General features: G+C 45.0%; 1 protein-coding gene and 1 long non-coding RNA gene across 2 annotated transcripts in view; both read right to left on the bottom strand.

The window, feature by feature from the left end:
* The window catches only part of LOC146049518 (uncharacterized), a 344,041-nt gene that overhangs the window by 208,048 nt on the left and 108,640 nt on the right, over positions 1-27,353 (bottom strand). The gene's annotated exons all lie outside the window — the stretch shown is intronic.
* LOC146049983 (uncharacterized) overlaps positions 14,671-27,353 on the bottom strand; it is a 23,443-nt gene continuing 10,760 nt past the window's right edge. The window contains exons 3-4 of the long non-coding RNA XR_014466248.1: positions 15,294-15,435; positions 14,671-15,072 (exon numbers count right to left, since the gene is read on the bottom strand). This is a non-coding gene — a long non-coding RNA (uncharacterized LOC146049983). The remainder of the gene's footprint in view (positions 15,073-15,293; positions 15,436-27,353) is intronic.

Here is a 27,353-nt window from a genome sequence, read left to right as displayed (position 1 = left end):
GATGGTAAAGAAAGCCCATGCTATACCATTTTTTACGTTATATATATATATTTATATATATATTTATATATATATAGATATATTTCATGCATCTAACTTGAGAGCTCTTCTTTTTTTCCATCACACTACCCTGTACTAAATAATACATTTTAAATATACTGCCATCTCCAGGATTTGAGCCTATAACCCTTTGTATTGCGGTTAATCTTCCTACTCATTGAGATATTTGATCTTGCATAAAAACTGATTTTTCTAACTAAAAGATTCTACTGGACTTCTACTTTGTAATATATAAAACAATATATGATCAGCATTGCAATTGAGCAGATCAATGTAGTATTCAGCCAGACACTACATAATCTGCACATAATCTGGCGATCATTTTTCCACAAAGTGCAAGGTGAGCTTCAAAAAGTTACAATTCTCTGTCTTTCTATTCCAGGCCAGATAGTTTATTGAATAGTGTCTGACTGCAATACCACAGGCAATGGGTTTGAATCCCATGTATTTCAGAAACTTGAAATGTTATAAAGAATAGTATGACTGAACCGATCTCATTAAGGTCGTAAATGTTGTATAGGTATTTTATAACTCTGATACTTTAAACTTCTATTACCACAGCTTTTACACAATATAATACGTATGCCTATGAATCTGTTATAAATGTAATAAGAAACCAAGTTGACTTTCTCACTGCGGTCTCCACTCTTTCAAATTAAAAATCATTCAAAGCCAATTCCAATAACTTGATCGAGCAGACTCATTGGTCGTTGACGTGTGTTAATTATATTTTTTGCTAAAGTTAATAGCTGTTTTTTGCTAAAGTTAATAACTGTTATGTATAAAATCTGGTAACATAATTAGGAATTATATTTAATTGGCGTTTGAAGAACCCAAAGGTAATTTTAGTTAAAATATTCTCATGGAGATCTGCAAATATAACCGACCTTTTACACAATAAACGTGTGTACAGACACAATGTATTCAGAACGTATGACACCAAAATGTCAACAGTTATGTATAAAGTGTGTATGTGTACAATGTGTATTGCTATTTATCTCTCTATGTATAAAACCATTTGAAATATCAAGGCCCTCTTAGACATAACTGCCAAAGCACTACTATTGCATAATCTATGTAGGCACCGGAATTCCTGAAATTCTAACCACCACCTCTGGGTGGAGTCAGCCAGCATGGCACAGCAGGGGGCAGGTGATGCGCTGCCCAATCCATCGGGACTGACATCACAAATGGGTTGGTGAATTTGCATGTGCCCGCCCACAAAGTTGTCAATCACTGGTGGCTTCCGGCACGGTTTTACCGGGTTGTTAGCAGATCACCCATAGACACCGCTCGATGCACTGATATATCAGGCGTTGGCTGTGGTGCACAGCCGACAGGATATATCCAGTGGCTGATGGTGCACCGCTATATAGGCCATTGAATCGAACGGCCGATATATCGGTCAGTGTGTATGCACCTTAAAACAAGTCCGCTGATTAACAAGAATTCAGAAAATGAGATCTGTGGGGAGAGATCTGTGGGAAGAGATCTATCTATTACAGTTGGCTCAACACTCACCATAGCTACAGTATAATGTCAGCAGTTGCCAGGTTCTTAAGAGACTAATGGTGTGTACACACGGTGGACAGCCATGCTATTTGATCCCGATGGAATTGCACAGCAAGCCAAAAGACATGCATGCAATTTTGACTATATAATTGTACAGATCTGCACTATATAATCAATGCATACCTGTCTATCTGGCTTCGATTTGTGTTGTACAGGATCGTGCTTCGGATCGAAAGGTTAATAAACCTGTTTGCTATCCATTCAATCTATGGGCAATCTTGATGGAATTTTGACTATATAGTCAAAATTGTAGGCAAAATTCTACTGTGTGTACACACCATAATTGTTAGTGTAGGACTTGCAGTGAGATGGGGTCCCTTGGCGATGGGCTGCAAGCTTAATTGCATTGATCAATTCATGAACTAAAACCCCATTATTTGTATATTAAGGTGAGTTAGTTTTTTAATGGTGAGTGTTGAGCCCCCTGTGTTTGTATTTTTTAGAGCATTTAGTCACAGACCACTGCACCCCGACCTGGGAATGGTGAGTGTAGTTTGCACCCCATTTGTAGGAATGGTGAGTGCGGTGGTATCATGTATGTATGTATGTATGTATGTATGTATTTTTTTGCTAGCTGTAATGAATGTATGCATCATCCCTGTCTCTTCCCTGCAAGTGTTAAACCTCCGGTCTCCTTTATTGCAAAGTAAACCATGCATAATGTTTTCAGGCCTATTTTACATAGTCTATAACTTATCAATGTCAACGGGTCTTTGAAAGCTAAAAACGATTTACAGGATCGTTTGACTGTCTCTACATCAGACCTCTCTCCGTGTGTAATTCAGTTCCCAGATTATTTTCTCCTCGATACCGAAAGACCAGCTCTGAGATCTCTCTCCTCAGCTCCATGCTAACAGAAATGATAGTGCCATTAGACCTGTACTTTGTGCCATGTATAATTGGTTTAACTATCCCTGGTGGCAATTTTGGTTTATTAAACAAAAACCGGGTCAAGAAATATTCTCTTACGTAACCTGTTAAAAGCAGACTCGCCCTATAGATTTTGCACCAGACAGGCAAGCAAGCGGTGATTCCTTTACAAGGAGAAAAACAAGCCAGCCATATAAACGGGGCAGGAAGCCTCCTCATCCAGGCCCGGCCCTGCTCACAAAACCATTCCGCATCATTTTAATCATTGTGCGGGTTACTAAAATTCACTGGAATAATTCCTGGCGCTCGAATAAAATATCTGCCTGGAACTGCGTGCTTGAAATGCAGAAGTTGTGGCTGCCAGGTATTTAATGACTGACTTTTCTGTGCAAGCCCTACAGTCATAGAAATAATCAGCAGAGTCAACAGTTTCCATTGTCATAGATACTGCAGTGGCATTTCCAAAAAGGACCATACACGGGGCAGACATTGCGGTGGGGATGTCGACAGTTAGGATGCTGGCACTGGCCTAACCAGTGCCTAACCCTAAATCCTAAATTTTAGCCCTTCTGAATATCACTCAGTATATCGCCCAGTTTGTATCCCTCCATCGATGGCTGTTGCGCACCTCCTTGATTCGTTATTGATCCCCTCTGTGCATATACCAATGAGGGAGCAGATTGTGAACATGGCCCTACCCCCCCCCCCCCCACTGCCATCACTAATCACTGGCATCAGCAAGTGCGTATCATTAACTTTAGTAACTGTAAGAACATAGGGTTCAATAAGCGACTTTGGCGTAGATTTATTAAGCTCGGTGAAGTGATAGTGTCTTTTTTATCACTGGCCAATCAGCTCCTACCTGTCATTTTTCAAACCACGCCTGTAACTTCACAGGTAGGAACTGATTGGACGGTGATAAAAAACAGACACTTTATCACTTCACCGAGCTTAATAAAACTACCCCTTTGGGCTAAATATATTAGGCTGATATATAACTGATAAAGTGGAGGCTGATAGTGAGAAAGTACCAGCCAATTAGCTCCTAACTGCCATGTTACAGGTTGGATTTAAAAATGACAGGAGCTGATTGATTGGTTCTTTATCTTCTTACCCTTATCACTTGTTCATTAGTGTAACAATAGCGCTGCAGATCCTGCGGTGGTGGGGAGGCACTCACTATGCGTGGATGCTTGGGGTCTGGGGGGGCTATTGTTACGCTGCCACCGCATCTGCCGTGAGTGACCGGGAGTTAAGACCCGCAGATTTACTAGCCTGTGTCCTGGCTGGCTCCCTATGAAAAATGTCCCTCACAAAATGGCCGACCTGGCGGGGGGGCGCATATTTTTGCTTTTACGCCACTGCACTTGTTAAAGGCTTAACACATTTGGCCCTTTGTATACTGCTGCAATACGAATAAGAAGCTAGATTCAGGGAGTAGTATGACAGTCTGCCGGTTGCTTCCCATGGCAGGTTGCTGTAGCTAAGCTGGTAGCCACCAATATTGCCTTGTACTACTGCTGAATGCCATTGAAATCAGGGTTAGCATTGCTGTGGCAAGCCCCTTGGAGCGTACTGCCTAAATGTGCGAGGGTGCATATATACTGTATGTACTAAGCCGGAGGGTCTCACAAAGCTCCAGACTTTGTTCATCACTTATGGGTTGCAGGGTTACCAGTCAGCCTTTTAAAACCAAATACTTAGCAAAATAAATAATGTACAGTAAGTACATTATTCTGCTTTCTTCTGGTGTGTCTGTGCAACACTTAATGGGGCTTTCAAAACACTTCTGTCCCAGCTACATTAGTACAAGTAGATATAAATTCTGGTAAAGTGCTCTGAACGTGTTCTACGTCCATCTAGTCACATTACTGTATGACATGTGCACCTGAACAGGTACATCCGTTATCTAGTGGTGGAACTCCTACTAGGCACATGCCCAGGAGTTCGGCTTGCACCTGTCCTCCTCTCCCCCGCATGAGATGAGGACAGGGAATTCCTTTTTGTTACCTCATTTTTTGTTTTGCAGCTGGTGGAGGGTAATGAGCAGTAACTTGTGGTGTTGGGGGACTGGTGAGGTTTGGATTTGTAAGGTTGTACGCATTAAGAAAAGCCCTGAAATCAAGGCGGCAGTGATGCCATGGAGGGGGGGGGGGGGCAATTATGTTGTGCTCAGAGGGAGATCTGACCTATAAATTTGCCCCTTAGGTAATGGTCAACTGGCATAGCCACATGGTATGCGACCACACCCATGCAGTGTCACTTTACATGTGACAGGGACTTCTTGCTTTTGTCCCTGGCAATTTAGTTAAAGATCTGTTTTAGAAGTTTACAAGTGGGGACCTACTCCACCCTCAGCCTACTGCATCCTTACTCCTTCCCATAGAAGGTTATTAGGTTGTGAAGAAGGATCCAATCCAGGCATTATCCTCTGGTGCAGTGATGGCTAACCTTGACACTACAGCTGTTGAACTACACATTCCAGCATGCCCTGCTACAGTTTGACTATTTGGCCATGCTAAAACTGATGCTGGGATGTGTAGTTCAACAAAAGCTGGAGTGTCAAGGTTAGCCATCACTGCTCTAGTGTGTATGTGGCTAGTGTCTGACACTAACCTTCCCCCTAGTCCCTAACAGTAGCCTGCCCCCTAGTGCCTAACACTAACCTGTCCAATAGCCTAACCATAACCTACCCATATCTTTTTTTTTTAGCACAGGTCTGGTTTGCTTATCAGTGCTGCTATACAGACCACACTGAGCTAGAATCACTACAGCAGACCTTAACACCCCAGGCAGGGAAGAGGAACTGCATGGTTTTCAAATACGGTGGGTGCTAGAATGAACACTAATTGCCCTAACATCCCCCTAGTCCCCAACAGTAGCCTGTCCCACAGTCTAACACTAACTTTCCCCTAGTCCCTAACTATAGCTTCCCCCTAGTGCCTACCCCTAACCTGCCCCCTAGTGCCTACCTTTAACCTGCCCCTGGTAGTCTACCTCTAACCTGCCCCTGGTAGCCTACCCCTAACCCCCCCTGTGGCTAACACTAACCCTTCCCCTAGTGCCTAACACTAACCCTCCCCCTAGTGCCTAACACTAACCCTCCCCCTAGTGCCTAACACTAACCCTCCCCCTAGTGCCTAACACTAACCCTCCCCCTAGTGCCTAACACTAACCCTCCCCCTAGTGCCTAACACTAACCCTCCCCCTAGTGCCTCACACTAACCCTCCCCCTAGTGCCTCACACTAACCCTCCCCCTAGTGCCTCACACTAACCCTCCCCCTAGTGCCTCACACTAACCCTCCCCCTAGTGCCTCACACTAACCCTCCCCCTAGTGCCTCACACTAACCCTCCCCCTAGTGCCTCACACTAACCCTCCCCCTAGTGCCTAACACTAACCCTCCCCCTAGTGCCTAACACTAACCCTCCCCCTAGTGCCTAACACTAACCCTCCCCCTAGTGCCTAACACTAACCCTCCCCCTAGTGCCTAACACTAATGCTGGGTACACACCAAAACAATTTGGATTGGATGCAAATCGTATGCAAATCGGATCGTACGATTTGCATACGATTCGCATACGATTCGATCCCCTCTGTATTCAGATGAATGGATCTTTTACAGATCCCTACCTGCAGTAGGTAGGATCGGATTCGGAACCAATTCAGATCGAACCAAACGATTTTGACCAAATCTGCATCCAATCAGTCTGAATTGGATCCAGATTGATGGGATTGTGCCAAAATCGTTTTGGTGTGTACCCAGCATAACCCTCCCCCTAGCATCTAATCCTAACCCTCCTCCTGGTGCCTAACACTAACCCTCCCCCTAGTGCCTAACACTAACCCTTGGCGCACAGAGAGCTGCTGGAATCACGGCGAGTCCAGCGGATTTCTTTGCCGATTGGGAGGCGATGCTGCCCCTGCCAGTCTTGAAAAATTGGCCCTGGGTAGACATATCGGCCCATAAGCCCTTTTGGCATTTGCCAGTCCTGCCCTGCCTACAGCCAACCCCTAACTTCCCCCTAGTGCCTAAAATCCCATCCTGCAGCCTAAACCCAATGTCAATGCAAGAGCTGACATTTCACATTTAACGATATTGAAGACATAACGGTCGACATTGCAGTGTCCACAATATGAATGTAGAAACGACTGCAGCCCACAGTCTACTGTGTCGTTTATACTCCTATTTATTTATGTTCTGCTCATTACTGGGTAGTAATACAAAAAAATGCCTTTTATTTATGTATAATAATCTTCTGAAAGATTTTTTTGTAAATATAAATCCAGAGCGCAAGGTCACTTTTCTCTTTCATTACAAGGGAAGATGTAAGATCCCCCGCTATGCTAAATAAATGTAAAACCACTTCTCCCACTAAGCACCGGTGTGTTCTGACCTCTTCCAGAAATGATTGGATGACCTGTCAGTCTAACGCAGAGGCTTTCTCATGCATTTCTTCTTCTGTTGGTTCCCAAAGTGCTCAGACGGTGAATATAATTTCCCAAGACTTCTCAGTGATTGGGGTCACCATGGAGTACCCAAAGCTGGATCTCAAAATCATGTATCTCCCGGACTATGTCAGCGAGGCAGAGACGTTTCAAAACCAGTATCTTCTGGACTGTCAGGAACTTATATCTTTTCATTTCTCTTGGGCCATCAACTCTGTGCAATGAAACTTCAAACACTGCGACAAAAGAAATCCATCGTCCTTTTCTATATTTTATGAAGGGCAGGAACACAGAAACTGGCAGTGGAGAGGAGAGCCTCAGACCACCTGTTTTTCCAATTAATCTATCTGCTGCGATCTTTCACTCTTTCTGTGATCTTTGGCTTTGTATCATTTTCAGGACACCCTTGTCAGCACCAGGTTTTCCTCTATAGTATATCCTGTAGTATGTTGCAGGCACAATTGGTGGTATTTTATGTTTGTAGACCAAAGCAATTGCGATTTTCTTGACTATGAGGTGTATATATGTATGTATATATACTTCTACTCAAACGTAGTCCGTGCCTAGTACGCAGAACGCACCTCATTATTCAGAACCTGGAGGGAGCCACTGAGGCAGACAGTACATGGCTCCCGCTGTACTCGCCTGTCCCCGCTGTGGCCCAGCCATTCTATATATAGCAGACAATATGCTTTGTGTAGAGTCTATCCAATGGGATGCAACGGGCCATGGACGCATCCCGTCATGACATGTATTGCCGGTACATCTCCTTGCAGCAACAGCTCCATATTGTTATTGCGCCAGCTACAGACCCTGTCCGGAGCCAGCTCCCCCAATCCGCCGCGGGGTCTGCGGCACGATATGTATGCCACTGGTTATAGAACTGATAATGTTGGCAAGTGAATCTGCCCCCCCCCCAGGAATAAAGAGGCACCTCCCGGAGACCTCAAACTGATTTACAGTTACATACACATACGCAACCTATACGCCAAAAAAATTAGTAAAACCAGGGCTAAGGTTTTGTTTATGGCGAAGTAAACTGGACATGGCAGCGATGACGCACATACAAGCTTGCATCCATCAGCACATGCACGTCCGGTGAATGCCCAGGAAGCACCTGCATTCCCCAACCACTCCCCCCATAAACACGCTGTTAACTCAATCTACCCTCTCCCTGTCAGTCACTGCGGCTTCTTTGCCCATAATCACCCAGTTGCGTGATTGCACATTGCATACACACATGAATTAGTTCCAATGTACCATAATCCCACTGAATCTGTAGCCATACGTTCCATGAATCCCCACGTTTTTGCTTTCTCTAAATCCCTGTGTTCTCTATTCTGCATGGCCTTAGGCGATTGTAACAGGTTGTCCCTGCTAGATTTTGAATAACCGTATTGTAGTGTCATAATAGTGATTCCATCCAAGACTCATAGGTTGTTTCTCAGGAGAAGATTTGGCATAATCCACTGAGAACAATTAACACAAACTACATTCAGATCTGCTCACTAAGCTGCATTTGTTTGGAGCCACGGCAAACACAACCCCCCTGCCATCTGAATCCCCTCGCTACGCTGCGAGCAGGTGTGTGCGCATACACATTCGCATGCATGCGCCCGCAAAGAGGAAAAATCATTTGATCGTTGCTCACCATCGAATTACTCTTCCTCAGTTTGGAGCAGAGAAGTAACCCAGGACTTTTCTGCTGCATGGTCGTCTTCACCCACCCGATCAGGCAGGGGCCTGCCTGCGTTCGCTGGGATCTGCCCAGCGTTCCTATGGGCGGACCCGATATTTTTTGGGCACTCTTGTGAAACGTGATGTTCACCCCTGAATACCCCATGCCTGTTAGGCAGCGAGCACCCCGGGGCATACAAATTTCACTGAAGGCACTCACTGCAAGGGCCCTGCAGATGCACGGTAGTGCCTATGCGCATGTGCATTCCCCCACCATCGGAGACGGGGCTGAATTCCCTGCTCAATGCCCAGCTCTGATCTGACAGGTGCACTCGTTACTCACTGACACATTTTTTTAAAGATCCCCAGGTGGAGCTAATTATATCACTTGTGATTCTGTGAGGAGACCTGCAAAACATGCACTGTGTGGGGTCCTGAGGACTGAGTTTGAGAACCTGTGCTCTAGTATGTATGGGACTTAACCCTTTGCGCGCCAAGTGACTTTGTCAATACAGGTGTGAAAATTGCCAAGCAAACATTTGTATTCATCATAATGACCTGCGCACAGCGTTTATTCACTGCTGTAAGCAGCCGATAGGAGGGACTCCTGACAGCCCCCCTCTCGCCGCGGGACACTGCCGGCCGCGGGAGGGACGCGGGAATGTCCCCGAAAACCGGGACACTCCTGCGGTAATTGGGACTGTTGGGAGGTGTGTTCTTGCAGTGATACATTTACATTACATATAACAAATCTAAATCTCCATTACTACCGAATTTCACCAAGACAACTTTGTCCACATGCCGTGGGCTAATAATTTACAGTCTTCCTCAGTTGACTATCCGCACCGCCTACTGTAAAACTTTATTTAGCCCCGTCACCTCCCACAATTCTCCATGCAAATGCTTAATATTACAGTTTCACCCTCTTCACATGTATAACTTTGCTACACTGGTCCCAGTATCCTTCTTAATACACTTTGAGTGCAAGGTGAATTTGTCAAAATACAGTAGGTGTGGAAACATTCTTAGTCATCTTGAGCTCTTTCCAAGTGCCAAAATTATTAGACAAATATATGTATTTCCAGATAATGTAGATAAACTTGGTCATGGCTCCACTTTAGCTATATACAACTATACTGCGGCAGATAGGTGGAGATTAAAGTATTCACGGAAAGATATCCTTATCAGTAGTTGTAAAGTCAATGGGCCGGATGTAATAAGTTTTAAAAGTGATAAACAACCAACCAATCAGCTCCTGACTGGCATTTTTCAAAGTCTGTGACATGGCAGGTAGGAGCTGATTGGTTGGTTTTTTATCACTCTCCCTTTTCACTTTTGAAGCCTAGTGCATCTGGCCTAATGCCTGTTTTGTATGTACCACTACTGTCCTCAGTGGTGTAGCTAGGTCCCCAGAGCAAGGGCATATACCCCCCACCCCCTGATTTGTAGTAGACGGGGCTTATTTAGGGGGCGTGGCCTAACATTATACCACACACTAATGCCCATTGCACATTTTTTGCGAACGTTGTAATGCCCATAAGGCCACACATGATGCACATTACTTTCTTTATAACAAACTGTAATGCCCATTACACATCTGAAACATAAGTGCCACTTACCTACATGCTCATTGCTGGTAATTTCATGCTCGTTGCCAAGGGCGACTGACGTTGCTTGTTGCCAAGGGCGACTGACGTTGCTTGTTGCCAAGGGCGACTGACGTTGCTTGTTGCCAAGGGCGACTGACGTTGCTTGTTGCCAAGGGCGACTGACGTTGCTTGTTGCCAAGGGCGACTGACGTTGCTTGTTGCCAAGGGCGACTGACGTTGCTTGTTGCCAAGGGCGACTGACGTTGCTTGTTGCCAAGGGCGACTGACGTTGCTTGTTGCCAAGGGCGACTGACGTTGCTTGTTGCCAAGGGCGACTGACGTTGCTTGTTGCCAAGGGCGACTGACGTTGCTTGTTGCCAAGGGCGACTGACGTTGCTCGTTGCCAAGGGGAATGCAGCCTGCCCGCCCAACTCTCCGCTCCCTGCGATGCCTGGCTGAGCCAGAGCTCTAGTCTCCCGCTGGAACACTAGCCAAAAGGCACTCGCAGTCCAGCAGCCAATGCTGCTTCTGATTGGCTGCTGGACCGCAAGCGCCTGTTGGCTAGAGGTCCAGCAGGTGACTTTAATTGAAAATAGCGGCAGACTCCGACGCCGGGGGGAGTTGGGAGTGCTGGGGTTGCGGGTGAGCAGGGTGGGGGAGCCTGCAAAAAAGTGCACGGCTCCGGTGCCTGGAGCTCGTGCTCCCCCTAGCTATGCCCCTGGCTGTCCTAGAGGTTTGCTGCTGATTTCTCCTCAGTGGGTTCCTTATTATAAAGCAATATGTGTGACGCGTCTTTTTTTTTAACTATTCGTTCCCTTATTATAACCCCAATAAGTTCTGTGGGCTGAGCATATCTCCCTACTGTCCCAATTTTTACAGAACAGTTCAGTTTTTATGGGACTGTCCCGCGTTCCACCCAGGGCTGGCAGTGTCCCGAGGTGGGGGGGGGCATTGTTGGGAGTCACCCTGCCTGCGGCTGTTCTGCTTAATAGAGCAATGGGAAATGGCCACCAATACAGTGCCAGATAGTTATGTCAACAACCCACATGTACTGTGTGAAAGTGTAATTCCGGGATGAGCAACCCAGGAGTTCCCGAGGAATGAACACTGCTCTGTCCTGGGTCAAGGTGCAGTGTGGACTGGTAACCCGGATCGAGCGACACGGGCCCTGTTTACAGTATGGAGGAGGCAGCGCTGTCCACTCCAAGCACTGCCGCCTCCCCCTGCCTTTCCCCGATGACGCAATGCCCCATGTGATGTCACCGACCCGGCAATAAGCTTAGACTGCAAATGCCGGGTCTCTCCTGTGGCGGACCAGTGTTTCTCGATCCCGAGTGCGACACAACATTTGTGGTCTGAAAGGGGTATTAATGAATATATCAGACAGCTGCTGTTCTAGCTAAATACCACCATTATATGGCAGAGCATATATACACCAGACATACCGATCACACTTTTGAAATGGAAGTTCCCAGTGCAATGCTGTCTATAACCTATCTGAGACCTTATAAGATTGCTTCTGAAGATTACTTTGCCCAGATGCTCTAAGTGCAATTACCTCCTTGCTGCACTACTGGTTCCTGCTAATCAAGTTCAATCCTGTTGTCCAGCTTCTCCTGTCCAATCTCAGCATCTCCAGTATCCGGTTCAATCCAAGAAGTCTTGGACTGTCACGCCTGTGTCTCAGCTGCTTGAGGTTTCCGCCTGACCAGTCCATCTCTAGCATAGGCGAATCTAGAATTATGGTAATGGGTGGTCCCAGATCTAGACATAACAGTAGGGGGACCTTTGCGCAGCGTAGCCGCGCAGCAAAAAGGGGGCGTGGTCTCATGGGAAGGAGGCGTGGCATCACAAAAAGGGGTGTGGTATTACACTTTAGACCATACACAGTAATGCCCATTACACATTTTAGCAAACTCCGTAATACCCATTACACATAAAGCCACATGCCATAACGCCAATTACACATAAGGCCACACACCATAATGCCCATTACACATTGTGCCACACATCATGATGCCCATTACATACTATATAACAAACCGTAATGCCAATTACATATTTGCCACATAATTGCTGCATACCTCCCTGCTCATTGCTAGGGGGTTCTTGCTTGATGGCACCATAGTACCCATTACACACGATGCCGCACACCATAGTACCCATTACACATGATGCCGCACACCATAGTACCCATTACACATGATGCTGCAGACATAATGCTGCTTACACATGATGCTGCACACCTTAATGCCCCTTACACATTAAGCCACACATTATGCGTAATGCCCCCACATACCGCCACTTGTAGCGTCCCTTAAGAAATGCCCCCAAAAGTGCCACTTACTGTAAATTTTTATATGAGCCTTTGCTGCTGCTGCAGGGAGAGATGGAGAGCGGTGCAGCTGCTTCTATGGGGAGAGGAGCAGAGCGCAGCGCAGAGCACACTCCCACTCCCCTCCTGGTGTCCCCTCTAGCCGAGTGGACATTTGAAATATTGTGCATGACATCAGGAGAGCACGCCGGGTGCCGGCACCACATGATTAAAGGGGGGGCGGGCTGAGGTGAAAGCGGGGAGAAGAATTGGAGCGGAAGCTGCAGGGGTGACAGTCATTGACAGCTGGGCAGAGAGCAGGGGGCTGCCCGGCTGTATTCAGAGCACTGCAGGTAATGGCTGTTTGAAATAATACCCCTTTCACAACAGAAAATGCAGGGATTTACCCGGGAATATGGTCCCAGGATCATGCAGGGACATTCCCAGGCTGACCCCTTAAACACCAGCCTAGTCCCTGCATTTTCTGGTGTGAGGGGGAGAGACAACCACTCCCCTCTCCCTACCCCCCTTTAACCAACCAGCTATATCTTCAGAACCAACTGACCCATTTACATGAGACCAGTATCATATTGAAGAACTTTTGAGTTGGCTTCAAATTATTTTGGTCCCGTGACACTGGCCTGTTTGGTTCTAGAGAAATCTACCCTCAAAGAACATAAACAGACATGAAATTTAAGAAATGAAAAAAAAAAAAACGGTTTAACCTCAATATCCCTGGAACCAATTAACCCATATGGATCCAGCCTGGTATCAGATTGAAGGCCCAGCGATTTGGGTTCGACTGAGATCAACCTCGAGCTTCAGTGATGCCGAAGGGGGAACTGGCAGCCATTGAACTGGGTGGGGGTCGGAATTAGCGGGTCCCATGTTATCCTATAGGGAAAACGTTCCAGCTTTTCCTGGCAGTATCTCCGGTTCCCAGGGGGCTAGAGACACGGGGCTGGGCTCGTTGGAAAGCCCCATCCCTCAGCTACAAAATGGGCTAATGGGTGGTCCTGTGCACCCCCGGACCACCCCCTAGATTCGCCTATGATCTCTAGCTGAACTAGGAAAAAGAACTACATCTGATCTTTGTTTCTGTCCTCAAGCCCTGTTTCCATTAATATCTCTAGCTGAACTAGGAAAAAGAACTACATCTGATCTTACAGTTTGTCCTATTCGACCAAGCCATGTTTTCCGTTAATATCTCTAGAATGGTTCCACGGACAAACAGTCGTGCCAGATTGTAGCTATCATTATAAAGACTGTACTACGTACTGTAAGTGGTAGTTTGAATCTCATTGGGTGGGACATGACGTGGTCAATATTGACCCCTTTTGCTGGGTACACAGTTGAATTATACAGCGTCCATTCTAGTAAAGACGATATATTGGTAGCAACATTGTTCAGATAAATCGTGTACACTGGCTTCAGGAATTGGCAGTGCTGACATCACAAATGGGAGGGCACATTCAAATGCCTAGTCGCTTGTGATGTCTGGCCCAACTTATCGAGCTACCAAATAAGTGAGGATGGCTTATCTATTTAGATGCTTCGTTGGCGCAAAGGTCAGTTGCCCACTTTCTGTCTTGTGTATACCCATATACAATTGTAGTTGGGGGGCAGATGCACATCCTTTTTATTTAATGTTACAGGTAATCAGACCAAAAAACTAAAGCAGCCACATAGAGGCTCAGTAGAGATAAATCTGTTTTTCTGCTGTGTGTGATGTTGAATTCCCTTTTACTTCCATGTGTAAATGATTGTATCACATCCCCTCTGATGTATCTTGTTCTGAAGACTATACAGCTGCTATATCTGGCTGATCAGAGATAAGATTTCCCCCAGCTAGCACAGACAGCTTCCACTACATGAATGGGAAACGTTGACGGCCAGTCGCTCTTGAAGACAGAGGAATTATTTATCATGAACGCCCCAAACAAGATGTACAATAATATTACGCTTGGGGGGCGAAAATCCTCTGACGGATATTACTGAATCCCTCTGGAATAAATAATAACCATTAATGCTCCGACTTAATAATCGGACATGCCAAGTTAAATATGATTTTGCATTGCTGTTTTATGCTGAAAGGTGTTAATAGCGAGTACAAGCTCGTTATGGAATGCAATTATTTCCAGATTTTAAAGAGATTAAAGCTGGGAAAACATTGGACAACATTTAAAACGATTTGGCCGATTCCGACAGGTCAAAAAGATCAAATCCAAAAGTCGTCCAGTGTGGTTTTGCTGTTGCAATGTCTAGGAACATGGCAGGTGAACATTCCTCATTTTGCAGGACACCTGTGTATCACAGATTCTATCAGTGGGGTTGTCTGTACTAAGCTCTGCGGCAAGATCATGGGCATATTTTTGCAGATCTGGTGCATGCCAAAAACTCACTGATGACCAACTGCCTCGGAGTCCGGCCCTCAGTGACCATAATTATTTATCTGTTTGTTTCTTCATCCTGGTCTCTGTGATGACACAAGTACACCGATGGTCGCTTGCTCTGGGTTATTCCAAGGCAATACTGCCCCCTCTGTATGAAAGCAAGATGTCCAATTTAACTAGAATGATATACATAGTCAATAACATAAATAACCAGCTAGGCTGGGATTCTTGAAAGGCATTTATATACTATAAAATGTGTTGGAGAACATATATTTAGGGCTGATTGTGAGTCGCACACGACTTGGCCATAAAGTGGATGTTTGTGTTTGCTACAATTGCATTATAATTGGTATCTACTATTTCACCTACCTCCACGGAGAGCACAAGAGATCTGTGCGAAACTTGTGTATCTTGTGTAAATCTGCAAAACTTCCATACAATGGTTCATTCTATGTATTGTTGCTGCCTCATGGAAAGTTGGGGATGGCTAAGATCCAACCGACTGGATCACCTGGAAATGCATAAGATGCATACATTTGCTACTACACTTGCGCAGCTCCACCAATGCAGCTGCAACAGAGCTGGGTGCGACTCAGAATCGGACCTAAATGACGAGTACTGAACATAGGGTTCTTTTTCAGTCAGTTTTCTGTATTTTGCTGAATGACGCATTACATTCGTATCCTACTTGACCTTACATACATGATTCATGGTGACTGGAATTTCATTGGAATTTGGAGGTTTACCATGGTAACCTGTGCCCTTTTTCAGTCAGGAAACGCCATGGCTTCTTCATGGCTGATGTCTATAGCAATAAATAAATGGAGCCATTGACCTTTATGAGGCCAAGAATCCAATCAGGCACCTGGAATGAAATGAATTTATGATGGCAGGGTCAATATGGAAGGAGTACAAGAAGAACCTCTACGTTAGATGTTAAAGCAAGTGCATAGGTGCAGCTGCTATATGGGGTCCAGTGCTGAGAGGGGCCACCTTCCCTGTCACAGTTACTGTACATGTGTTATATACAGGGGTGTAGCTACCATAGGTACAGGGAGTGCAGCTGCTATGGGGCCCAGAGCTGAGAGGGGCCACCTTCCCTGTCAGTTACATGTGTTTTATATACAGGGGTGTAGCTACCATAGGTGCAGGGAGTGCAGCTGCTATGGGGCCCAGAGCTGAGAGGGGCCACCTTCCCTGTCAGTTACATGTGTTATATACAGGGGTGTAGCTACCATAGGTGCAGGGAGTGCAGCTGCTATGGGGCCCAGAGCTGAGAGGGGCCACCTTCCCTGTCACAGTTACATGTGTTATATACAGGGGTGTAGCTACCATAGGTGCAGGGAGTGCAGCTGCTATGGGGCCCAGAGCTGAGAGGGGCCACCTTCCCTGTCAGTTACATGTGTTATATACAGGGTGTAGCTACCATAGGTACAGGGAGAGCAGCTGCTATAGGACCAGAGCTGAGAGGGGCCACCTTCCCTGTCACAGTTACATGTGTTATATACAGGGGTTTAGTTACCATAGGTTCAGGGAGTGCAGCTGCTAAGGATCAACCAGGTAGCTCTCGGGTCCTCACATTCCCTGGGTCCTATGACAGGGAAGGTGGCCCCTCTCAAGGCTGAGCGGGGCCACCTTCCCTGTCACAAAAAATAACTGCTTAATCTGTCTTGTATAGCATTTGTTTATGTTGCCATTTTCATTTTGTTGGTCAAAGTCCTAACAGGCATATGCATAATGACCTATAACATCTCTACTCTTTCTCTCTCTCTCTCTCTCTCTCTCTCTCTCTCCTTCACAAAGGGGCACGTATGCCCTGAAATGTTGTAATGATGAATTTTATTTAATACCATTTAAATGTATGAAGCCAAGAGTTTTGCCACTTCGTATTGGGATCATAGGCGTGCGCACTGCGCAGCACATTTTGTTAGGGTGTGAACTGTCAAAGGGGTGTGGCTAGCTAACACTGCCAATCAGGCTTGTTTACCATCATCTATTGGCAATCGCTACAATACAAAACATCTCTCTGCCTCACCATCGTCTACCTTCCTATTTCAGTTTAATCTTATTACTCTGTACATGCAACTTACAACGGTACATGCAAATAGTCAAAATTATATATGGATGATGCAGGGAGTGATATGACAATGGTCTAGTGCAGGGGTGTCAAACTCAAATTCATCGGGGGCCGCATCAGCAGTTTGGTCACCCTCAAAGGGCCGGTTGTATCTGTAGGACTATGTGTCCACTCTTTATTATCATAAATTATTGTCACTGCATTCAATTATTACTGTTTTTTGTAATAATGTAAGTAATAACTAGCAGGGAGATTGGCTGGGGGCCTGGGACAGGGCACAGTGACGTGCAGATCGCCCAGCAGGTGACATGGGCCTTTGGGTTCGCAGGACTCTCGCTAGAGTTCTGGACTGGTGGTGACAGTGGGACAGATAATGATAATGACCCTGGACACAGGCAGCCGCACTGCAGATTTGTGGGCTCAGGCTGCGGCTGTGTGCTGCTGGCCTGGCTCTCTACCTGCCCGGTCACGGACTCTGGACTGGACAACAAGAGACAACACAACTGTGCCCACCCCACTGCCGAACTTACAGTAAATATACTGAACCAACTGATGCCACTGCTGCGCAGCGCGGCACCACAGGCAGGAGGCAGCTCACCGCCGGGCCGGCGTCCAAGTCCGACAGGCAGCAGCATGCACGTCACGGTGTCACTGGCACTGCTGTCAGGCGGGCGTGTGTCACACATGGCAGCGCCGTAGCCGCTGCCCGCAGGAGGAGCCGGGGAGGGGTCGGGCACGTCACACAGTGGCACTAACAAGTCTTTGTCCACTGTCCTGCCTCCCTCCTCCTCCCAGCGAGCGCTGCGGCGGAGTGACTGTCACCCGGCTTCCTCACATTGTTAGGTATGTCTCTCAGTCTCGAGTCGTCATGTGAGTGTCACTGAATGTGATGTGACACTCACACTGATGGCTTCCCGCAGTAATGTAATTGGTGCCAGGCAGTGGTGGGTGGCGGCGCCTGCGCGTGCCACATGACGAGGTCTGGCGGGCCGGATTTGGCCCGCGGGCCATTTGTTTGACACTCGTGGTCTAGTGCAATCAACAATGAAAAACAAACATGATTGATTAGCGCTTCTATTAATGGAATACAATTCTAAACAGCAAAAGTCTTTGGTAAAAGGTATTGCTTGGGATATAGTCATTCTTGAATAGCAATCCGGTGCCCTCCTAGAAAGTGATGATCGTTGTCACCACACTGAACATAGAGTATGTGGGGCGGTGGCACTCAAAGAAAAAGTCGACAACAGGCAGTGGTTGTGCTGACATTTTAAAGCCTGCATGCTTTTTTTTATCAAGGTGCGAAGCCTGCGAGCTTTGAAACGTCGGCACAAACACTGCCTGCTGTTGCCTTTTTCTTTCTGAGTGCCACCGCCCCACATATATATCATATAATAAATATATATATATATATATATATATATATATTTATATTTGGCAGTGTGATGTAATGATGTCATGTGTTGGATATTTTGTCACTGTTTTGACCATCTGGACATGCCCTAAAGGATATTATGCTTTATAATCAGGTCTTTACTAAAGGACTGAGTACTGTATATTGTCTAATAATGTTGACACTCTGGCACCAGGTACATGCTTTGGAGTATTGATTGACTATTATATACATACTGTATACACAGATTTAAGATATGCACATAAGTATAACAAGGAACTGTATTATATGTTTGACTTTTTAGCACTGTAACGAGGGTAAAACAGGAGACAATGGTACATGGAGAACCTATATGGATGAGTCAGACATACAGTATATCTGGCTATATGTTGTCTAAAGTGAGTGATTACAGCCCAGGAGACTGTTTGACCCTCTGATGATACTAATTTTCCTGTTTACATGAAGAGCTGTCAGCTGTATATATTGCACGTTCCGGTGCTTCTTCAGTGTTCTGTTCTGCCGTCACTGCTTCTGTTTGATTAGTGACGTTCGGCCCTTTTTGTGAGACTCTCACAGGTATCGAGGAAGACATATGATTTGCTCTGTTGGTAATGTTTGCTAGTCCAATTTCCCAGAGCTGAATTAATATGCTCTATATTTCTGGGGAGGATGGGTCTCTCAGTCCTCCCTTACGCTTAATCGTTTACCTTTACCACTTTACAGCTTTGATTTTGCCATCTTCTTTAGTCGCACACTCCTAAATTGTCTACTTAACAGAAGATTGCAGTTTTATGATCTACCGTATACAAAACGTACTACTGTCCTATCTGACAGACTCCCAAATTCAGGGGTTACATGCTTGTTGCCTGATGTTACATGCTTGTTGCCATGGGTTAGGCCCATAATGCACACAAGCACTACTGGTTAGCACTAGGGATGGCAGTCAACCATCGATGATTCAAAATCATTGGTGGTTTAAGGCCGATGTTGAATACTTTTGCCATTGATGGGAGAGAACAAGATCGTTTCCCTCCATCGATGGCACAGCAGAACCAATGTTTGTTTTTTCAAGGTGCCAGGACACTGAGCATAGCCACTCCCCTGACAACCCTGAAGCCCCACCCCCCATATTCTGATTGGTCATTGGGAACGTCGGTCAAGGCAAATGGATGACCATCGATAACTAAAACTATCAATCGTCATACATCACATCGTTTATTTCCATTAATGGCTGATTGCAGTATCGCTATCGATGGCTACTATTGATGATGGGGGCGGGGCATGCGTCAACAGTCACTGCACATACTCACCTCACCTCGCTGTCCTCAGTCTCTCACGGCGCTGCACGCCCGCGCAGCCTGGCTCTGAATACCTGCGCAACCTGTGGCCTAGCGCTGACTTACGCAACCTGCAGCCTAGCGCCGGATCCAACTTATCACCTAATGCCCACGCAACACCTGTGACACACACCTTGGGTAGAAAAGCAGTAGCATGAGTTAGAACGCCTGAATGAGAGGTGCACAACAAATCGATACACAGCGCAATTCTAACACAACTGCAATGGTCCTCAAGGAGAACAGGAGGGCTTACCTCCCGGGTACCTAAAGACGCACCACCGTGGTAGTGCCAATGCCCCTTATGCCCACCTAACAGTAGCTCGGCCTATTGACCTTCCCGCCCCAGCCTACTGTCGCTATTGGGGGCCAGATGGAGGGCCTGGTGGCCTAATGCCACACTCTGTTGGCCAAAATATCCCCATGGGCCCAATGCCCAAGATCCCACAGACAGGGCCTGGATCCCAGAACCCCACGAGCCTAATGCCTGACTACATGAGCCTAATGCCCAAAATAACATGCCCCACGATCCTAGTGCCTGCTTAACGCGCCACAAGCCTGGTCCGGCCACATGTGCTATGCTGTCTTTGCCGGAGGTGGGATGACTCCCACCACCTCCGGGCTCCCTGAAGTCTTCACCGGGGCAGCGGTGGCTGGGGCAAAGCTCCTTTGGGCTGCACCCGGGCTTCCGGCATCCCCACCTCCTTGTACTTCGGCAGGCAGCAGCGTGTAGCAGTCCTGTGCACACAGCCACCGCCTTCCAGGGCTACCGGTGCTTGCTGCCTTCTCTCTTCGGGAGCTCTTTTCTGCTCCCTTCAGGCCAACGAACTCCATCTTCGCTCACGGCGCTGGCTAGTACAAACCAGCACCAGGGGGCGCTGCTATGATGTAGCAAGACAGGATTGGCTTGCCACCGCCACTTCTGATTGGCCGTCAGAGTGGAAGCCATGATTGGCTCCCCTTTGGTGCCAAATTCAAATCTCTGTGCCGTGATTGGTGGGACCTGAATCCTGGAGTCCCGCCGCCATTGTACAAGTGGAGCAGCGGTAGGCTTTCACCGCTGCCCGCCTCAACAGGGGACCTGCCTCCGGCTCCATGGAATGGCGCCGGGCCAACCCAGGTAAGGAGGCAGGCGCACCCCAGCAGCAGAACCAGTGACCGCACAAGTACACTGGCCCCGGCTGCAGGGTCGGCGTCACTCGGCGGGGGCACTGCTCTTCCCACTCCAGTGCAGGGGAAACCTTCCCTGCCCCGGGGCGTATAACTACAACTGCACCGATGGCCATCCCTAGATAGTGCTAGGTGCACTGTGCTCCCCTGACAGACAATAGAGACCCAGTGACAATTAGGGGTGGGGCTGCAGCACAGTTCAGAGATCTAATAGGGTAGCCACACCCACTACCAGTGAATCCAGATGGCTATTATATGGCGAGCACTAGAAATGACAGTTGGTGTGGCTCCACTATTTGAATTTTGAACCATCCTGCAGCCCCACCCCTGGACCCACCACTGTACGCTGTGTTCTGCAATAACATCCACATGGCATCCATGACTGTTATTCCCCAGTATGCCAGGTTACCCACATGCATTTGACTGCAACTTGCCCAGCCATAAACTTGTCCCATCAGTGCATAAATCAGTCTTAAAGCATAGATTATAATATTGTGATTCTGCGCTCATGATCAATTGGAGTCTGATATGAATGAAATCACCTCCTGATTTACCCTTTTAAATAATTAACAATGGATTCATGGTTATAATAATAACTAAACAATAATAGTTTTAAATATATCCTCATAAGCGGCTTTGTGCAATAAAATAAAAAAAACACTTTAATATTTTCTAAGCTTTTTATGTAGTGAAATTATTGTGTATTTTATTGCATGAAGCCTCTAATGAGGAGATATTACCTATTGTGTTTCAAGCAACCAGTTACGATTATTAGAATATTTTTTTATTTATTTTATTTAAATGGATTATTTATGCGTGGCGATTGCTTTCATATCGGATTTCATTTGATCATGACTGTAGAATCACAATATTATAATCATGGTGGTAGTGCCTGTTAAAGGGGATATTATTTTGTGTGCACCCATGGGCACACAATGGAATCTGCGGCTGCTTAAAATATGGCAATGAAGAATAAAGTGGGAAAATCCGCAGCTGAATAGTTTGCATTGGATTGAACTGAAAGATTCAAGTCAGCGAGTCTGAAGCTACCAAGGTGGTTAATAAAGCCATATTTGCTTTCACAGACCCGAGTCTAAATCGATCATCCTTAAAGCAATCCCAGATTGCCTTCTCTTTAATGTAAATAAATTACTATAAATCTACTGTATATACATACATTTTTTTGAAACTTTTTTTATAGACTTCACTCTTATGACATTTCCATTACCAGCATAAGTTGCATTATAGCGCATCTCCAACCCACATGTCAGCAGTTACATGAGAGCAGGGATGGCCAAACTGGTCCTCGAGGGCTGCCAACAGGTCTGCCAACCCACCTGCGGGTCTGTAGAATGTGGCTGCTAGGAATGAATTCAGCAAATGTTTGCAAATGAGACAGTTAGTAAATGACAACACTTGTGCACCAGCTAGGTGATCTGGATAATCTGGCCTGTTGGTGGATCTCTAAGACTGGTTTGGCCAGCCATGCATTAGAGACTTTGCAATCTGCTCTCTACCTCACATGTACAACCAAAACATGTAAAGTACAGATTACTACTTTAGCTTGTAATTAAACATAGGATATTATACTTCCAGAGACAGATGGCAGCACTGAAGGAGTGGACAAATTGTTACAGTAACGTGAGATCTGATGTGCCAGTTTTGATTTAAAAAAAATTATTCAGGGATAATGTGAAAAAAGTTTGACCTTACACAGTAATCACTACCAAAATGACGGTACACTGTACGTGGATGGGTGGAAGTTGCATCATTGCCATTTATTATACAGGAAGCGCTTAGTGGTAATTTTCTCTAGTATCTCTCACCTATATCTTGCTCAACATAGTTGCTGCTGAAGCTATTGAAAAAGGAGACAAAATGCTTGATTCTGTTTTGGGAAAGAAAGAGCAGTGCTATGAAGTTCACGGGGATCCATAAAGTCACATTAAAGGGCACATTTTCAAAGGTCCAAGAGATCTAAAACCGGGGATGTAGCACTATGTACACAAAATAAAGGTTCCATCAGTAAGTTAAATTGACACAGCCATCCGGCAGTCACCTTAAGAACTTTACCCTCCTTCCCCTCCCCCCCCAGTACATCAGGACAGGCGATAGCTAAGAGGCATGGAATTAATTTTGCCTTAATTCTATTCCTCTGCTCTCATCTGGGTGCCGGATCCGTTCCCGACAGTCGGGATCCCGACAGTCTTTTACCTGATGTCGGGATCCTGACTGTCAAAACGCCGACAGCCGGGTGCCCGATGGTCACCCGCTATTTTCCCTCGTGGGGGTCCACGACCCCCATAGAGGGAGAATAGAATAGGTGGCTTGCCTAGCGAGCCACCGTGCCCACAAGGGGCTTTTTTGCGCTCGCCATGCTGTCTTAAGTACGCGCAGTCGGGATCCTGACGTCGGGCTAATGACTGTCGGAGCCCCATACCACACCCTCTCATCTGCCCCCCTGTCCTGGCACCCTAGGCTGCAATGGATAATCAGGCACGGATGGTTACTGTAGATGGCAAAAGTGACACAAACCATCAATGGCCAGTAACTATTCTGTGTAGTGCCATCAATGATTTTGCTATTGTTTCTCTGAATGAGTGGCATCTGGCGTTTCTACTATGGGGGCTATGATTGACAGCTTGCCTATCAAAGAGGTGGGACATTTCATTCCATTCTTACACCCAGAGAATCTTTGCAGGAAGTTTGGTTGGTTTTATAAAAAAAAGTAAAGAAATACATTTATATAAAGTTACAAGAAAAAAACCACATATGTTCCAGAATTGGCAATATGCAGGTAAATCCTTAGAGGCTAAATTTTTATTTTTCAATTTTAAGAATCTTGACACCAATTCTTCAGAGCCTCTGAAAGTATAGAATTAGTGCACCCCATGGGGTAGAACAGAATGTTCAAGAAGGAATTTCGGAAAATCAAACAAGTTTGCCAGTTTAACTTTATAATTCTAGCTGAGTAAAGAAATCTGTTTCCTGGCATTAATGAACAGATGCATATAAAGGAAAATGTTCTTATGAAGCCCATATTCTATGGACAATTTTTTAATAAGTACTTATATAGTGTAAACTTATTCAATTTCGCTTTGTAGCTAAACCCTAACAAAACATGGACTTGGCCGGTCATACAGATAAAGTAAATAAAGGGGTCCTCACAATGTATCTACAGTAGTGAAGATGTTACCAATAGCAATTTCTCCTATTCTAACTATTATTATAGAATTCACCAGATAAATGAGATGCAATCTAATTGGTTTCTTTGGGCAGCACCTCCACCTGAGCTCTTTAGAATGGTTGTTAAAATTCCACCCAGTGCTCAATAGTATCCAAGAACAGTGGCAGATTCAGGGGTGGGGCTGCAGGGATATCTTAAAAGCACTGTAGGCCCAATGCAAAGCAATGCACCAGGGACCTTTTACTCATCCATTCATAAAAAAAAACCTCCTGTACTCCTGAACAATCTTTCCGCATGTTTCCTTACAGTGAATGACTCCAGCCATCCACCAATTAGTATGACTGCCAATCACTGTCTGGTTGGGAGCCAGGTTAAGAAATGCTGCACTATGATTGGATCAGACCACCCTTACAAGAATACCTCTAAATACATCTGAAAATGTGGTGTCTGATACTGACAAAATTGTCAGCCACCATTTTTCATTGGCTGATTTTTTTTTTTTTTTTTTTAGTGGTACCCCGCAATACAATCTTCAATCCTGCACCAATACCAAGTAGTGCGTCCTTATGTGCCGCTATCAGAACTTGTACCAGCCGTATGCCATGAGCAGGTTCTCATCAGTCTACGGGCTCCTACGTCTGTGATCTGAGCATGCAACTTGGGAGTTTTTAGAAGTTGCTAAAAATCACTCGGCTCCGTGAACATCTGCGTTGCATGCGGATTGCGTTCTGCTCTTAATCAGAAACAAGATCGCTCTAATTTACCATAGTTGATTCGGAGATCATCTTTGTTGCTTTGCTTAATTCTAGACAATACGAGAAACCAAATGAGTGAAATAAAATGAGGTGGTTTAAACCTTTAGTGTGTAGGTGGCTTGGGGCTGAACACATGATATAGCAGTGTAGGAGCGTGTTTGTGAAGAAAGTTTAAGTGACTGGTGTTATGACCTGGGCCCCAAGGATAAAGGGGCACAATAAAAAAAAAAAACATGCAGCTCATTTTGTTTGTATGATGTTTGCTCCGCCGCCGCGTTGGAGCAGATTATAAACAGCCAGAGTAACCCCCTGGTTACTCGCCACATGGTTTGATCCCACTGAGCATCGTGATTCCATGATGGTGCACACTGTGGGTCTTTCCAAACTGCTGCCGCTGAGGACCTGCACTGGCCCCACCAGAACTGAACTTCAATCGCCAATGCAGACAGTGCTTCCTACATCCACATTGCATTCCGCTCCCCCCAAAGTGCACAGTGTGGAGCGTACTGCACTTATGTAGATCAGCTGCCAGGGGGGACCTGTTCAGCTGCTGCAATCCGGTTGAAAGAAGTCACCACCAAGGTGAGGCATGTGAATGGGGGTGTGTGTGTATGGGGGAGGACTAGTTTGCTAATCAATTATGTGTGTGGTCATAAGGGGGCCCCAGAGAGAACAGTGTATGGGGCCCCAAGATTTATTTTGCTGGCCCTGGATGTTATATGAGGGTTTGCGGCAATGTGCAACTTGGGTGGTATCTGTCTGCAATGCAAGTTGGTGTTTAGACATTGTAGGTTGTGTTGATTTGGGCATTCCGTACTTTGCCGCCAAATTCTACTTAAATATATATTTTATTTTAAATATAGCTAATATTTCACCTACCAAATCTGTCTTTGTTTTATGGTATATTTTAGTAAATAAGCAATTTGCAGACTTTATTTCCAATTTAGGTTGTTGAACATTTGAGAATGAATGATTGTAAACCGGTAACTACTGTGAGATGTAATTAATAGCACATGATATAGACTCTGCGTATTTGAATACATTTATATATAGTTTATAGTTACAAGATAAAGCTTAATAATCATCTGTAAGAAAATAATCATTTCTATGTTTTGTTATCAATGTTTAAATAATAATTTTACAGATTGCAATTTGTAGAATGGGCGAATACAATCACTTCCATTAATGATACAAACACGGTTTTCAATAGCAGCTCATTAGCAAACAGAGTAAAACCTACATATTTTTATTTTTAATGAATTATGTAGATAAGATTGTTCCAAGTTATGAATTGCTTGATATATGATATTCCCAAATTATAGGTGGTTTATCAAGTCCAACTGCAAGGAGCACTGTCTCTGGCTGTAGATCTCCTCTGTAGCCATGGGAAGCCAGAGGGAGTCAAAGACCATGGGAATCAGTATGAGGGTTTCTCTTTTTTTTTCATGTATATTATGATGTCATATTACTTAGCACATAATCACTGCGGAGGGAATTTTTGAACTTCCTGTGTACTATAGAAATGAGCAAATGAGTTTCAATTTATGAAAAGACACACTATGGCAGTGATTTTTCAACCTTTTTACATTGCGGCACACTAAATAATATTTTAAAATTGCCAAGGCACACCATGAGATCCCCGCAGGGCAAAACACATTGGCCCCCACAGGAAAAAAAAAACAAAGCTATTGGCCCCCATATAAAAAACAATCACACTGGTCCCCACAAGTATCAAAATTAAAGTACATTGGCCCTTTACATGAAAAGAAGAGACCAGTAAATAATATTTGAACTGGTGGTGGCTGTAAAACTGGTTTGGGCATCTCTAGATCTGGGGCACACTTGAGAACAGCTCAAGGCACACGGCACAGTGGTTGAAAAACACTGCACTATGGGCTTATAGATTCCATTGGATTTATAAGGTTTCCTAGGATTGTTGATTACAATTTTCCATTCTTGAAGTCAGATGTTTTAATATAGTTTTTGCATTTCCTTATAATCCTGATCTATATTCCAAAATGTTTTTAGTATAGAATTATTTAACGAAACTGCTCAATGTCTTCACAATTCCCTTATACAATATTTCAGAGTAAAAATGAGTTAAGTAAATAAAATCACTTCACCCACTACATACCTGGATTTTCTTACTTATTTTTTCGCCAAAAGGGTAAACTGTCTTACTATTTTTTTCATGATCTTTCATGACTTTAATCTATAAATCTTGCAAAATTGTCTAAAAATATATTTTTTACTGATGAAATTAAGTTTTTACATAACACAACACTTCAAAATGTCCATTTTGATCAGCACAATGATTCTTTTGTTCACAGTTGCCAGATGTCAGAAACACAAGTGGCCCCTTATATATAATATAATTATATAATAATAATAATATAATTTTTTTGGTTATATAAATAAATATATATATATAATTTTTTTTTTTTAATTTGACCATGTAATATGTATTCTAGTTATTTGGTTGCTATCTTTCCACTTTCTGTCTCTATAGCTTTTAA

The sequence above is a fragment of the Crinia signifera genome, chromosome 12 (genome assembly GCF_055691185.1).
Source record: "Crinia signifera chromosome 12, ASM5569118v1, whole genome shotgun sequence".
NCBI classification, from domain to species: Eukaryota; Metazoa; Chordata; class Amphibia; order Anura; family Myobatrachidae; genus Crinia; species Crinia signifera.
The sequence above is the reverse complement of the archived record's forward strand: the minus strand, read 5'-3'. Positions and strand labels throughout refer to the sequence as shown.